A 10,384-nucleotide genomic window follows, 5' to 3' on the forward strand; every position below is an offset into this window, starting at 1 on the left:
TTTGATGTTCCTCAATTTTTGCTAAGTTTAAGTTTTTTAATATAAAGTGCAAATATTCTAATGTAAGAATTACTGTTAAAGATGGAAAGGCTCAGACCAAGTGTGGTGGTTCACATCAATAATTCCAGCATAGGCAGGAGGGGAGTCAGTTTCAAGGTGATCCCAGGTTCCATAGCAAGACCTTGTCTCCAAAATAAAGATTGAAGTGTAATTCCTCCTCCTCAAAAAGAGGAAATTTTATACAAATTAAATGATGCTATAATGTGTCCAGCATTACCAAGCTGAAATCTGGTTGACTTTGATCAAGCTCTTAAGGTCTAGCAATTAAATGATTATTGATTTGTTTTTGTTATTGTTTTTGTTTCTAACATATAAATCTGGTTTAATACTGAGCCAGTCATATTTGTGCTTTTTTATGTTTGTATTAGGCAAATCTCTTTAGATGGTGCCTATGGGGTTTTTCTTGTTTTGTCTTTTTTTTGTTTGATTGGGTTTTTCTTGGCTGAAAAAACTATTAGCCTGGAACTATCTTTGTACACAGGAGCCTCAGCCTGGATCTCATGCTGATTAGCTGTGTGACTTTGACCAAGATTCTGGCCCTCAACTCCATGTCTGTAGTATTAGGAAATTTGACATGTACAGGACAGTGTTTGACCACCTACAGTATATCTATGTGCAGGAACTCAGGGCCTTTTTTCCCCCTTATTTTTGGGGGGTTGTGGGTTTGGGGCACAGTCATGGAGCTTGAACTCTGGGCCTGGGCACTGTACCTGAGTTCTTCAGCTCCAGGCCAATGTTCTACCACTTGAGCCATTGAGCCACAGCGCCACTTCCAGTTTTCTGGTGGTTAATTGGAGGTAAGAATTTCACAGACTTTCCTGTCTGGGCTGGCTTTGAACTGCAATCCTCAGATCACAGCCTCCCGAGTAACTAGAATTACAGGCATGAGCCACTGGCACCTCCTGGCTTGATTACTGTTTGTTTGTTTTTGTTATTGCTTGTTTTTAAACTATTGATTTATTTGTTAGAGATGATGTGCAGAGGGATTACAATTACATGAGTCAGGCAATGAATACATTTTCTTTCCTACAGCGTATTCTGTTTCTTCACTCTCCCAATCCCTCCATCCCATCCCCACCCACAAGTTGTATTTCACTTTCATCAGTGTCCAGTGAGTTCCATTGCTTCACCTTTTTGCTCTTGTTGGGCTCAAGGCTGTACTACTTAAGCCACACTCACTTGGAGATAAGCATCTCATGGATTTGATTGCCCTGGCTGACTTCAAACAAACTGCTGTTCTCAGATTTCCTGAGTAGCTAGGATCTTTAGGCATGAGGCACTAGCTCCTGGCGCTCCCAGTTTTCTTATTTTTTATTTGCCAGTCCTGGAGCTTGAACTCAGGGCCTAAGCACTGTCCCTGAGCTGCATTTTTGTTCAAGGCTAGCACTCTATCTATCACTGAGCCACAGCACCACTTCAGGCTTTTTCTGTTTTGTGGTGCTGAGGAATTGAACCCAGAGCTTCATACATGCTAGGCAAGCACTCTACCACTAAGACATGTTCCAGCCCTCCTAATTTTTCTTCTAAAAAACTTTCTTGTGGTCCTAGCTGGTGACAAACTTGGAATCCTGCCTCACCCTCCCTAGTAACAGGGATTATAGGTGCTCAAAAAGAAGCTCAACCCTTTCACCTTGCCTTTTCTTTTGCTCCATTCCTGCCTCCTTAAAACCTGGTATCTTTGATTTAAAAACATTGATTGAAGTTGCCTTATTTTATGAGCATATAACAAGTTTAAAAGTAAAACTTTTTTTTTTTTTTTGCTAGTCTTGGGGTTTGAACTCTGCCTGGGCTGTCCCTGAGGTTTTTTTTTCCCCCCTCAGGATTAACACTTCACTTGAGCATTGAGCTGCAGAGCCACTTATGGGCCTTTTCTGTTTATATGGTACTGAGGAATCAAACCCTGGGCCTCATGCTAGACAGGCAGTCTACTACTCAGCCAAATGTCCAGCCTGTGGAAAACAAAACACTTCAATAGCAACAACAAATGTTAGAAATTGACATGGTGCCAAAATATTAGAAAGAATGGGTTGATGACTTAAATCACAAGGATAGACGAAAAGAAGCTTGGGCTGGGAATGTGTCTTAGTGGTAGAGTGCTTGCCTAGCATGCATGAAGCCCTGGGTTCAATTCCTCAGCATATATAAACAGAAAAGGCTGGAAGTAGTGTGACTCAAGTAGTAGAGTGCTAGCCTTGAGCAAAGGGAAGCCCGGGACAGTGCACAGGTCAAGAGTTCAAGCCCCAGAACTGACAAAAAAACTTGAAAAATAGGAATCTGAGTGAGACCAGGCTTTTGCAGAGTCCTCCCTAGCTTCAGGCCTTAGGAACTTGCTTCACACTCCCAGTGCTACCTTGTTTTTCTTTTTTTTTTGGCCAGTCCTGGGCCTTGGACTCAGGGCCTGAGCACTGTCCCTGGCTTCTTCCCGCTCAAGGCTAGCACTCTGCCACTTGAGCCACAGCGCCACTTCTGGCCGTTTTCTGTATAGGTGGTGCTGGGGAATCGAACCTAGGGCCTCGTGTATCTGAGGCAGGCACTCTTGCCACTAGGCTATATCCCCAGCCCCGCTACCTTGTTTTTCTAATGAATGAGATGTTCTTAGACATTGATTGGACCCATTATATCAGGCTACTAGAATTACTTAGAGAAACAGCTCCTAGATTAGACATAAAGTGTTTCGCACCAATACTAAACCTAGTTTTGTTTTTTTTTCATGGCCTCTTTTTTTTTAATTGCTCAAGACTAGCACTCTGCCACTTGAGTCACAAGCACCACTGAACCCAGGGTTTCCTGCCAGCTAGGCAAGCATTCTACCACGAGGCTAAACTGGCCCCTCAGGGCCTCTCTTTTGTTCAGCTTTTTCTGCTCACAGCTGGCATTCAACCATTTGAACCATGCTTTTACTTCCAGTTTTTTACTGATTATTTGGAGATGTAGACACTTAGATTTGTCTACTAGGGCAGACTCCAAACCATTATTTTTAGCATCTTGAGTAGCCAGAAGTATAGTTGTGAGCCACTGGTGCCTACCTAGCTTTGTACTTTTTTTTTTTTTTTTTTTTGGCCAGTTCTGGGCCTTGAACTCAGGGCCTGAGCACTGTCCCTGGCTTCCTTTTGCTCAAAGGCTAGCACTCTGCCACTTGAGCCACAGTGCCACTTCTGGCCGTTTTCTGTATATGTGGTGCTGGGGAATTGAACCCAGGGCCTCATGTATACGAGGCAAGCTCTCTTGCCACTAGGCCATATCCCCAGCCCTGTACTTTTTAATTGTCTGAAATACATAGAGGAACCCCTGTCTTCATTTTTTTTTTAACACAGTGGTTAACTGCTAATATAAAGGAGAAATTGTATTCTGTAATTGTGTGCTAGTATAATTTTAATATTAGATCAGTGTGAAAGTCCTGTGTTAATTTAGGAATTTGCCTTGAATTAAATACATACATGACTTCATGTATCTCTAAGCTGAGAACAGAAGAGCAATACATGGTTTTCCCATAGGTGCTAGACATCCAACCTAGGGTCTCACACATGCTAGGTAAGCCCTTTGCCATGGAGCTATATCCCTAATCCCTAGAACACCCCCACCCACACTCCCCATTCCTGCTTCTTTGTTGCTGTTGTTCATTGGTCCTGGGATTTGAATTAAGGGCCTCACACTAAGCAGGCACTCCATTGCTTAAGCCACATCTCCAACCCAAGAAAAGTAATGTTAATGTCCTGTGATATAATTTACTTCTCCCATGTTCCCTAGTTGGTTTCCTTTCTCTCATGTTTCGTGTTTTGGTGGATTTTTTTTGTTTGTGGTACTTGTAGACAGATTATCTACCACTTGAGCCACACCCTAGCTCTTCAAGTTTTTTAAATTGTGAAAACTTTGAAGTTGCTTTGCCATAAATCTCATGGTCTTAGTCATCAGTTTATTCTATAAATTAGTTTTATGGAGGGGCTGGGGATATGGCCTAGTGGCAAGAGAGCTTGCCTGGTATACATGAGGCCCTGGGTTCAATTCCCCAGCACCACATATACAGAAAACGGCCAGAAGTGGTGCTGTGGCTCAAGTGGCAGAGTGCTAGCCTTGAGCAAAAAAGGAAGCCAGGGACAGCGCTCAGGCCCTGAGTTCAAGGCCCAGGACTGGCAAAAAAAAAAATTAGTTTTATGGAGTTTTGTTTAAATGCAGGGCATTGCTTATGTTAAGCATAAGCTCTACCACTGAGCTTACTCCAGCTTCCAATGTTTTGTATTTGTCTAGTTATTCTACAGAACCACAGGTACATCAGAATTAGGTTTTTGTTCTTGAGCACAAGTGTGTAGTTTTTAATAAGACATCATAAAGTTTTGCCCAGATATACTGTATGTAACTAGAACATTTATGATAAGCTGTATTGTTGCATTAATTAGAAAACGTCTCAGATGACAGACTACGATAAAAATTCAAATTGGTGACTTAGTTGTTTAAAGTCAGTTCATCATAGCTTCTTTTTTACATATCATAAACTGTTTGTGGTTAATCCTGCCTGATTCTGCATATCAACTGGCCCAGATTCTTCTTTTTTTTTCTTTTTTTGCCAGTCCTGGAGCTTGAACTCGTGGCCTGAGCACTGTCCCTAGCTTCCTTTTGCTCAAGGCTAGCACTCTACCACTTGAGTCACAGCACCACTTCCAGCCTTTCCTGTTTATGTGGTATTGAGGAATGGAACCCAGGGCTTTATGCATGCTAGGCAAGCACTCTACCACTATGCCACATTCCCAGCCACCCTCTTTTTTTTTTCTTTTTTTTGAGAGAAAAAATTTAAAATTAGTATTTTAACTATGGACATGTTGGATTTTGATGCAGATTTGTCAGCTGTATTTTTCTTTTGAATCTGTGTAATGTCATTTTTGCTCTTGAAAACAGTTAAGTTTCTGTCCTGAATATAATTTTGAATTGGAAAGTGCATTTTCTTCAGATCATCCAACACAGTTCTTATCTTGGTTGGACATGGGTTTTGAACATAAGGCTTGGGTACTCCCTGAGCTTTTTTGCTCAAGGCCAGCACTCTACTACTTTGAGCCTCAGTGCCACTTCTGGTTAATTGATGGGCTTTCTTACCTAGACTAGCTTTGAACCATGGTCTTCACATCTCAGCCTCTTGAGTAGCTAGGATTACAGGCATGAGCTAGTGGTACCCAGCTATTTTTTTTTTTTTTTTTTGCCAATCCTGGGGCTTGGACTCAGGGCCTGAGCACTGTCCCTGGCTTCTTTTTGCTCAAGGCTAGCACTCTGCCACTTGAGCCACAGTGCCCCCTCTGGCCATTTTCTGTATATGTGGTGCTGGGGAATTGAACCCAGGGCCTCATGTATAAAAGGGAAGCACTCTTGCCACTAGGCCATATCCCCAGCCCACCCCAGCTAATTTTTACCTTTCTATAATTTCACTCAACTGTATTGGAGTCATTGACTTCTTTAGCTGATTGTACTTTGACCATTTATATCTCATAATATATTCCTATTTATATTGGGGCTTTAATCAGGGCCTGAGCACTGTCCCTTAGCTTTTTTCACTCAAGGCTGTCATTGTATCATTTGGCCACAGCTCCTCCTCTGGCTTTCTGGTGGTTAAATGGAGACTCTTGACTGTAATGGACTCCCTTGCTTGGCTTGGTTTTAAACCTTAGTCCTCAGATCTCAGCCTCCTGAGTAGGTAGGATTACAGGTGTGAGCCACCTGTGCCCAGTTCAAGATTAAGAATTTTTGTTTATTTGTTTTGTTTTTGTTGCCAGTCCTGGGGCCACGGACTCTGGGCCTGAGCACTGTCCCTGGCTTCTTTTTGCTCAAGGCTAGCACTCTACCTCTTGAGCCACAGCACCAATTCTGGCTTTTTTCTACATATGTGGTGCTGGGGAATCGAACCCAGGGCCTCATGCATATGAGGCGAACACTTTACCACTAGGCCATATTCCCAGCCCAAGATTAAGAATTTTTGATAGTCCAAACCCACAAACTAATTTTTGGTGAGATTCTAGATCCAGATTGCAGTTCAGGTTCACTAGAATAAGCAAAGTGCTTAGATGCTGGAAAACTACACCCAAAAAAGGAAGTCCTCTTTATTAAATTATTGAGATAAATGACACAAGCATTAAAAGTGTGACACTGACCAAGCTGCATTGTACATGTTCGTATGAAACCCTTTGTTCAACTACTTAAAGATAATAAAAGCGAGTTAATGTGTAAGAATGAGATAGGGAGCTGCTAGGCACGTGCCTGTAATACAAGGAACATGAAACACTTCCTTCTAAGTAAATATCCTTCACCTAGTTGAGCCACGGTTACTTAAAACATTTCTAGAACTATATTTAGAGCCTGTAGTGTTTTGGATTGAGATTTATTATTGCAGTTTTGTGGTTGTTTTCGAGTGCTGGATATTGAATCCAGGGCTTTGTGCATGTTAGGCTGGCCTGGAGCTTACTCTAACTCTTCCTGCCTCAGCCAACTAGGTGCTGGGAATGCGGGTGTTCACTACCAGACCAGGCTCAAACTTTAACTCTAGTAATGCAGATTATTTCTCTTACTTTCTTCAAAATAGATAGAGTTTGAGCATTTTGCTTCTAGCATAGTGGTTCTTTCTACAACACTGAATAGAATACCACAGCATTCTCTAGAGAAAACCTATTCCTGAAGAGAGGTTCATAAAGTTACATGGCTGGTGGAATGGTTTTAGTAGAGTCTTAACAAGCTCACAAAACAAGTAGAATCATGATTCAAAGTATTTTTTAAAACACAAGATTTTTGTAATAGCACTTTCTGTCATATGTATCTTATTTTTAATTTTAAAAATTGTTATAAAGGTAATGTTCCAAAGGGTTACAGTTACATAAATCAGGAATGAGTACATTTCTTTTTGGACAATGTCACCGTGTATATATCTTCTAAAGATGAAGTTGTAACCAGGAATTGTGGATGGGATGTTAAGGGATTTTTTAAGTGTTTTATCTCATGTCCTTTAGTGCCTAGCACAGTGCCATATATATGGTAAACATTCAATAAATATTAAACATTAATATGCAAAGATAGTGTCTTACATATATTCAATGGTCTTGAGTTTTATGTCTTACCCATGTATAATCACAATAGAAGTTTAAAGTCAATTTTATAAAGTACTCCACTCTTTATTTTAATCTAATATACATAGGCAAGCACTCTACCACTGCTTAGGAATAAGAAAATATGAAAGTACCTGATATTAAGATAGCTAGGGGTGCTCCTCAGTATGTAGAGAATGTGCAAGCCCCTAAGTTCAATCCCTGGTACTATATGAAGCCAGGAAATAAGAAACACTAGGACAAATTGACAGTACCACAGAAGAACGTTTGTATTTTCTCCAAAATGAAAACCAGTGCTTGCCCAGCTAGTGCAAGATTCAGTGCTACACACAAAATAACCAACAGAATAAATAAAAATGTAACATTTCTCAGGAATTTTTCAGACTGTGACATTTTAAAAATAAGATATAAATATTGGGAGGGAACAAAATACTTGCAGGCAATATGGTGTCACTCAGAAAAATTCCAAAACTGAATTGGAAAGTTTTAAAAATCTAGAAGTTAAAAATGTGAATATGGGCTGGGGATATGGCCTAGTGGCGAGAGAGCTTGCCTCGTATACATAAGGCCCTGGGTTCAATTCCCCAGCACCACATATACAGAAAACGGCCAGAAGTGGCGCTGTGGCTCAAGTGGCAGAGTGCTAGCCTTGAGCAAAAAGGAAGCCAGGGACAGTGCTCAGGCCCTGAGTCCAAGGCCCAGGACTGGCCAAAAAATAAAAATAAAAAATAAAAAATGTGAATATTTGCATAAAAAGTGTTCCTCCTAGATCTGGGGCATGTCCTATCATCTGAATTTAGTTAAAAGCACTTAAGCAGCCCAACAGACTTCTTCCCTGCCTCCTGATCACAGGGTCATAGGAACGCAGCCAGGAAGTCCTCCACAGCCTTCTGCGGACTGGCTTTTCATTTTTACATAGCAGTGCCATTTGATTTCTGCTGCTTTCAGTAGGGAGCCAGGACACAGAGAAATTGATTGGACGGGTCAATTTTTAGACAACAACCCCTTGGGGAAATTCAATTTTGATTTCAAGATCTAGCTAGGACTGAAAATAACACTCAAGGCTGACATTCTACCACTTGAGCCACACTGCCTCTTTCTGCTTTTTTCTTGCTGATTGGAGATCACCAAGAAAAATTTGTTGCACTTTTCTGTCCTGGCTTGTTTTGAACTTGAAAGCCAAGAGTCCTGGCATATTAAATACCTGCTTGAGTTATCTCTTTGAATGGAGAGGTAATTGATGGCAAGGCTTCTGATGCTTAGAATGCACATGCCAGGAACCAGCATGGAGCTGGGCATGGTAGCTTGAGCATTCTGTAACCCTAGTTACAACCCTAGTTTTCAAGGCAGGGACTGGAAGGATTGAGGGTCTAGGCCAATCTGGGCAAAAAAATTGCTAGACTCCCCTCCCCCCCCACATCAACCAATAAAATGTTAGGTGTTTTGCATGCACCTGTCATTACAAGCAGGAGGGATGTGTAAATAGGAAGATTTGATCCAGGCTTGCCCGGGGCATAAACAACAGATCCTTATTCAGAAAATGACTAAAGCAAAAAGGCTTGGATATGACTCAAGTAGTAGAGCACCTACCTAGCATAGCAAACATGAGACCCTGAGTTCAAACCCAAGTACCATGACCACTACCAAAAAGAAAAAATAAAATAAAAACAAGCCGGGCACCAGTAGCTCACACCCGTAATCCTAGCTACTTAGGAGGCTGAGATCTGAGGATTGCTGTTCAAAGCCAGCCCAGACAGGAAAGTCCATGAGACTCTTACCTCCAATTAGTCACTACTTGGTTCACTTTTTTTTTTTTTTTTTGGCCAGTCCTGGGCCTTGGACTCAGGGCCTGAGCACCGTCCCTGGCTTCTTTCCGCTCAAGGCTAGCACTCTGCCACTTGAGCCATAGCGCCGCTTCTGGCCATTTTCTGTATATGTGGTGCTGGGGAATCGAACCTAGGGCCTCGTGTATCCGAGGCAGGCACTCTTGCCACTAGGCTATATCCCCAGCCCCCTTGGTTCACTTTTTGTCAGAAAACTGGAAGTGGCTCTGTGTCTCAAGTGGTAGAGCGCTAGCCTTGAGCTGAAGAGCTCAGGGACAGAGCCTAGGCACAGAGTTCGAACACCATGACTGACAAAAAAAAAAAAAAAAAAAAAGAAAGAAAGAAAGAAAAGAAAACAACAGGATGGAGAACATGAAGTAACTGAATTTGTCTGAGGAATGAAATGATCACTTTTAACGTAACTGGATAGAGCAAAGAAAGGGGAGGACCTCAAATCTCTGAATCACATCACAAAGCATATCCAAACCATCTTAGGAAATTCCTAGTACTCTGTTGTTCAGTCACAGATAGCTTTTCAATAAAATCAGACGAAGTCTTATTAAAATGCCAGGTGACAGTGCTCACCGTGTAAAGTTTGGGACATCAACAGGGAAAAGAGTCTGAAGCCTCCAAATTAGACAGGAATATTGTTTCTAACCCTTGATGAGTTTCCTTCACAGCTACTTTCCCATCCTCTGGGAGGGAAGAAGCAGGAATTCCTACTTGGAGTTACCCTATACCAAGAGTCAATTACTACCTCCACCTATCAGCACTGCAGATTAGTGACCTCAGGACAGCCCCTCAATTCCTTGGATTCTGCATCAAATTTAAAGACGGATCTCTGCAGTCCCAATAAGGCAAGGTCACTAGGAACACAAAATTTTCAGGAACAGAAGTATAGGCCACCCCTCTGTGTAAACACCACCAGCCAGGAGGCTTCCTGGCTGAAGGGAGAGGAAACCTGGTAGAGCAGGAGAGGGAAAACATAAAAACATTCCGTGGAAGTGTCAATGACAGCCTCTCTATATTCTTCCCTGCTGTGGTCTATGTATAGTTGCAGGTGCTAACTACATCCTTCCCTTTTCTACTCTCCCCTCCCTCCATTTATTTAGGCCTGTTGAGCTTTAGCTATTTGATATTTGTCCTTGAAGATCACATATAAAAATCTCAGCTCATTTCTGAATTAAACAATTGAAAGGACTGAGTTACTTTTTGAGAATCATTGCATCATTGTAGAAGATGGTGGCCTTTCCTGGCCCTCCCCCCAAATATGTATAAAAAAAAAAACTTGAGTTTTGAACTGTACATGATAGCAGCTGAATGTTCTTCCTTGTTTGGGGACCCTTGGGTAGGAGAGGAGGTAGGTCTCTGATTGCCGCAAAGAATGCAAAGGTTCAAGCTTTTTTCCTGAGCTGACAGCGGCCA

The sequence above is a fragment of the Perognathus longimembris genome, chromosome 12 (assembly GCF_023159225.1).
Source record: "Perognathus longimembris pacificus isolate PPM17 chromosome 12, ASM2315922v1, whole genome shotgun sequence".
NCBI lineage: Eukaryota > Metazoa > Chordata > Mammalia > Rodentia > Heteromyidae > Perognathus > Perognathus longimembris.